The sequence below is a fragment of the Syngnathus floridae genome, chromosome 19 (assembly GCF_059516105.1).
Source record: "Syngnathus floridae isolate MCC-2025c chromosome 19, RoL_Sflo_1.0, whole genome shotgun sequence".
Taxonomy (NCBI): Eukaryota; Metazoa; Chordata; class Actinopteri; order Syngnathiformes; family Syngnathidae; genus Syngnathus; species Syngnathus floridae.
In genome coordinates, this window is record NC_142431.1 from 8,501,363 (window position 1) to 8,507,020 (window position 5,658).

Here is a 5,658-nt window from a genome sequence, read left to right on the forward strand (position 1 = left end):
CCTGAATAGATTTGAAAAGACCATTAGAATAATAAATAATCTGGTTACCTTGAACATAATAACAAGCTAAGTGTTTAATATGTCCTATGAAGTCAAAATGGGCACCATCATGTGGTTAAATTTGGAATTGCATCACATCCAATTTTGCATGGGAACAAACAGATTAAAGAAATCTTAGTCTTAAATAAGCCACTCCTTCTCAAACAAGTAAACTCTGCCCATTTTGCGCAGTAGATGTTCTGGTAATATCTAGTCTTTATACAAAGTCATAATTTAGATTGCTTTCATTTAACTAAGCGTTTAATACTTCCTATCAGGTCTCAAGTCAAGATTTGACAAAATACAATTTCAGCAAATCCAATTTTGCCAGGGAACAAAAATAGATTAAATAAACTAAATAAGTCTTCTTCCCATTAAATAAATCAGAAAAGTCTGTCTTGTAACCAGTCCTCTTCAAACAAGTAAAGTCTGCCCATTTTGTGCCGTAGATTTTGTGTCTATGCCTCATATTTATACAAAACCATAATTTAAACGACTTCATTCCTTCATTCACTTGGAAATTTGGAATTGCAGCAAATCGAATTTTGCCAGGGAACAAAAATAGATCAGTTAAACTAAATAAGTCTTCTTCCCATTAAATAAATTAAAAAAGTCTGTCTTGTAACCAGTCCTTTTCAAACAAGTAAAGTCTGCCCATTTTGTGCCGTAGATTTTGTGTTTATGCCTAGTATTTATACAAAATCATAATTTAAAGGACTTCATTCATTCATTCACTTTGGAAATTTGGAATTGCAGCACATCAAATTTTGCCTGGGAAGAAAAATAAATTTAATAAGTCTTACTACTTCCCATTAAATAAGTTAAATACGTCTTACTTGTTCCCACTCCTTTTCAAAAAAGTAGTTTAAAACGAGGGCCCTTCATCAACCTTTAACTCTATTTATTCACCTGAAATTTGGAATTGCATCACATCCAATTTTGCTTGGGAACAAACAGATTAAATAAATCTTGAGGCAGGCAGTGTCTGTCTGTTGAGGTTTTCACCTCTTTCTTCTCCTGCTGAAGTTCTAACTGGACGCCCATCAGTTTGGCTCTCAGCTCGTCATTGGCGGCTTGAAGGGCGTCCGTTCGCTCCGCCTTGGCCCGCCCTGCCGGAGCTCGTTTGGACATCTCTTACTCGAGTCTCGCCCGGTCGTCAGTCAGAGATCACAACATTTGTACCTGGACAGCACAAACGCAGCGATTTTTTTTTTTCACTGGCTTCGAACTCAACTTCAATCGGTACCGTAACTTACAACATCATAAACATAGATCTAGCTTGACTTATTCATTGAATAAATGCATTTGGTTCTTCAAAACTGCATCACGCAACATAGCGTGACCGAGACGGCCGTTATCCACCTGCATGAAGTTATTTGGTGAAATGAATGAGATGTTTAAGACACCATCATTCTGTCTCTATGTAGATGACGGGAAATAATCGATTGCTGAAGGTCCAAAGGTGTTGTGATGAACAAATAAACATATTAGTGATTAGTGACATATTTGTGATAAACATATTAGGTAGTATAATCACATATGTTAACTTGAGTGCCCAAACTGTATTTATTTATGATTATTTGTTAAATCGAGTACTGTTAGACATAAAATAGGAAGTGTTTAACATAAATGGAGGACAAAAGGATTGACCAGGAGCTACAATGGTGAGTACCATTGTAGCTCCTGGTCAATGATACAAGCCTCTTCTTGCAGTGGAAAACATACAGCCAACAAACACCGTGGAACCTAAAGGAATGGAATTAAACATGAACATTTAGCCTCAACCAACATTCACAGATACAACGCAACGCAAACTACACAAATGTAAATCTTTTTAAACACAATGAGTTGTACTTACCGTGTACGCTCTAGACGGTCCACTTGCAAGCAGAAAATAAAGACATTTCTGTTGATAATCGTCGTCTTTGTATCCGCTGTCTCGCTCAAGGCCATTGAGCCCACAGATTTGAATTTTGGCGAGAGTTCAGCCTATTGACGTCATTGCCGCGGCACATGCCCGCATATCTGAAACGGCAAAGTTAAGAGTAGAGTTAAATAAAGTTTTTAATCAACGCAATAATTTACAACCGTTGACCAGTCGAAATAATTGTCGAAATTTGGCGTCTGTGGCTGGAAGCAGATGCCGAGTTCGACGTTCCTCCCAAACGGCACACTCCCTCGCTTTTCAGGGCTAAAAAAAAACGTATTATACTAAACAATGAGTTGTAATTACCTTGTACGCGTTAGACGGTCAAGTTTCAAGCTGAAAACGAATATATTTGTCTTGTTAGTCGTCGTGTTACTAACCGCTGTGTCTTGTTTGCCAGCATTGCCGTTTTCCTACTTCCTGTTGCAAGCCACGCCCAAGGATTATAATTTTGCCGTGAGTTCCGCCTATTGACCTCATGTCCGCGTCACATGACTGCAACGTAATATTATCTAAAACGGTTTGTGCGGTATTGTGTTGTTCTGTGCGGTATTGTGTTGTTCTGTGCGGTATTGTGTGGTTCTGTGCGGTGTCGTGTTGTTCAGTGCCGTGTCGTGTTGTTCAGTGCGGCGTCGTGTTGTTCAGTGTGGCGTCGTGTTGTTCAGTGCGGCGTCGTGTTGTTCAGTGCGGCGTGGTGTTGTTCAGTGCGGCGTGGTGTTGTTCAGTGCGGCGTGGTGTTGTTCAGTGCGGCGTGGTGTTGTTCAGTGCGGCGTGGTGTTGTTCATTTGAGATTTTTTTAACCGTCGTGGAGGCGACCGGGACCACCGGGAGGCCGTGTGCACGCGCAGGGTGGCCGAAAGTAGCTCCGGCCGAGCGGATCGGAGCTTTAGAAGCACCGCGGATGAGATCGCGGAGCCTCATTCGACTTCCAGCGGCCGGTGCGCTCACGCACGCCGCCCGGAACCACCGGGAGGCCGTGCGCACTCGCCGGGTGGCCGGAAATAGCTCCAAGCCGAGCGGATCGGCACTTTACAAGCTCCGCGGATGAGATGACGGAGCCTCATTCGACTTCCAGCAGCCGGCGAGCTCACGCAGGCCGACCGGCACCACCGGGAGGCCGTGCGCACGCGCCAGGTGGCCGAAAATAGCTCCAGCCGAGCAGATCGGCTGTTTGTAAGCACCGCGGATGAGATTGCGGAGCATCGTTCGACTTCCAGCAGCCGGCGAGCTCACGCAGGCCGACCGGCACCACCGGGAGGCCGTGCGCACGCGCCAGGTGGCCGAAAATAGCTCCAGCCGAGCGGATCGGCACTTTATAAGCACCCGGTCAAGATCGCGGAGCCTTATTTTACTTCCAGCGGGCCGCGCGCGCACGACGAGCGGCGCCACTGACCGTCCAGCTCCGTCCGGTACCTTGCACGGCCCGCCTCTCCCCCCGCGCGGACCTCCGAGCGCTCGGGGAGATGTTCGGAAGCTGCCGGTGCCGCTGTGGCGGGGAATTGCCTCCCTCTGGCGGACACAGCGAGAAATTACACCGCCTCTCGCACTTAGCGCACACTCGCATTGCTCCGCGTTCGATGACACTTTAAGCGGGTAAATGGCGGGAGTAACTATTACTTTCTGAAGGTAGGCTCACTTGACATGTTTTTAACGGTTCGTGGAGGCGACCGGAAGCACCGGGAGCACCGAGAGGCCGCACGCACGCGCCGGGTGGCCAGAAATAGCTCCAAGCCGAGCGGATCGGCACTTTAAAAGCACCGCGGAGGAGATCGCGGAGCCTTATTCGACTTCCAGCGGCCAGCGTACTCGCGCACGCCGCCCGGAACCACCGGGAGGCCGTGCGCACGCGCCGGGTGACCGGAAATATCTCCCGCCGAGCGGATCGGCTCTTTATAAGCACTGCGGAGGAGATCGCGGAGCCTAATTCGACTTCCGGCGGCTAGCGCACTCGCGCACGCCACCCGGCACCACCGGGAGGCCGTGCGCACACGCCAAGTGGCCGGAAATAGATCCCGCAGAGCGGATCGGCTGTTTATAAGCACCGCGGAGGAGATCGCGGAGCCTTATTCGACTTCTGGCGGCCAGCACACTCGCGCACGCCGCCCGGCACAGACGGGAGGCCATGCGCATGCGCAGTGGCTAAAAATAGCTCCGGCCGAGCGGATCGGCACTTTATAAGCACCGCGGATGAGATCGCGGATCCTCATTAGACTTCCGGCGGCCGGCGCACTCACGCACGCCGCCAGGGACCACTGGGAGGCTATGCGCACGTGCCAGGTGGCCGAAAATAGCTCCAGCCGAGCGGATAGGCACTCTATAAGCACCGCGGTTGAGATCGCGGAGCCTTATTCGACTTCCAGCGGCCGGCGCACTCACGCACGCCGCCTGGGACCACCGGGAGGCCGTGCGTACGCGCCGGGTGGCCGAAACTAGCTCCAGCCGAGCGGATCGGAACTTTATAAGCACCACAGATGAGATCGCGGAGCCTCATTCGACTTCCGGCAGCCGGCGCACTCACGCACGCCGCCCGGGACCACCGGGAGGCCGTGTACACGCGCCAGGTGGCCGAAAATAGCTCCAGCCAAGCGGATCGGCTGTTTATAAGCACCGCGGAGGAGAATGCGGAGCCTTATTTGACTTCCAGCGGCCGGCGCACACAACGAGCGGCGCCGCTGACGGTCCAGCTCCATCCGGTACATCGCACGGCCTGCTTCTCCCCCCCGCGCGGACCTCCGAGTGCTCGGGGAGACGTTCGGAAACCGCCGGTGCCGCTGGAGCGGGGATTTGCTTCCCTCTGGCGGACACGGTGAGAAAATGCACCGCCGGCAAAACGCTGGGAGTAACTATGACTCTCTTAAGTTAGGCTCACTTGACATCTTTTTCACGGTTCGTGGAGGGCCCAGGGGACTTCCAGCCGGTTCTCGGGGGTGCGTTCTTCCTCACTTTTGACGCCCAAGGAGGCTTCCAGCACCCCGGCTAAGCGTTTTCCGCGGCCTGCCGAGCTTCCAGAGGACTTCCAGCCGGTTCTCAGTATGCTTCCCTCCCAGCTTTTTAAGCCGGCCAAGGCTTCCAGCACCTCGGTTAAGCGTTTTCCACGGCCCACCGAGCTTCCAGAGGACCTCCAGCCGGCTCCCAGGGTGCTTCCGTCCTAACTCTTGACGCCCGAGGAGGCTTCCAGCACCTCAGCTAAGCGTTTTCCACGGCCCGTTGATCTTCCCGGAGGTCGTAATGGGGAATTGCCTCCCTCTGGCGGACACGGCGAGAAATTATGCCACCTCTCGCACTTAGCGCACACTCGCATTGCTCCGCGTTCGATGACACTTTAAGCGGCCAAACGGCGGGAGTAACTATCACTCTCTTAAGGTAGGCTCATTTGAGATTTTTTTAACCGTCGTGGAGGCGACCGGGACCACCGGGAGGCCGTGCGCACGCGCCAAATGGCCGAAAATAGCTCCAAGCCGAGCGGATCGGCACTTTAGAAGCACCGCGGATGAGATCGCGGAGCCTCATTCGACTTCCAGCGGCCGGCGAGCTCACGCACGCCTCCAGGCATCACCGGGAGGCCGTGCGCACGCGCCGGGTGGCCGGAAAAAGCTCCAAGCCGAGCGGATGAGCTGGTTATTAGCACCGCGGATGAGATCGCGGAGCCTCATTCGACTTCCGGCGGCCGGCACATTCGCGCACGCCACCTG

At 52.0% G+C, this 5,658-nt stretch overlaps 1 long non-coding RNA gene across 1 annotated transcript; it reads right to left on the bottom strand.

Moving 5' to 3' along the window:
* Window positions 1-1,015: 1,015 nt before the first annotated feature.
* On the bottom strand, window positions 1,016-2,043 carry LOC148382070 (uncharacterized). The gene is made up of 3 exons (XR_015854361.1): window positions 1,898-2,043; window positions 1,712-1,785; window positions 1,016-1,221 (listed from the first exon to the last, which is right to left on the bottom strand). It is a non-coding gene; the product is annotated as an uncharacterized LOC148382070 (long non-coding RNA).
* Between the last annotated feature and the right edge of the window lie 3,615 nt (window positions 2,044-5,658).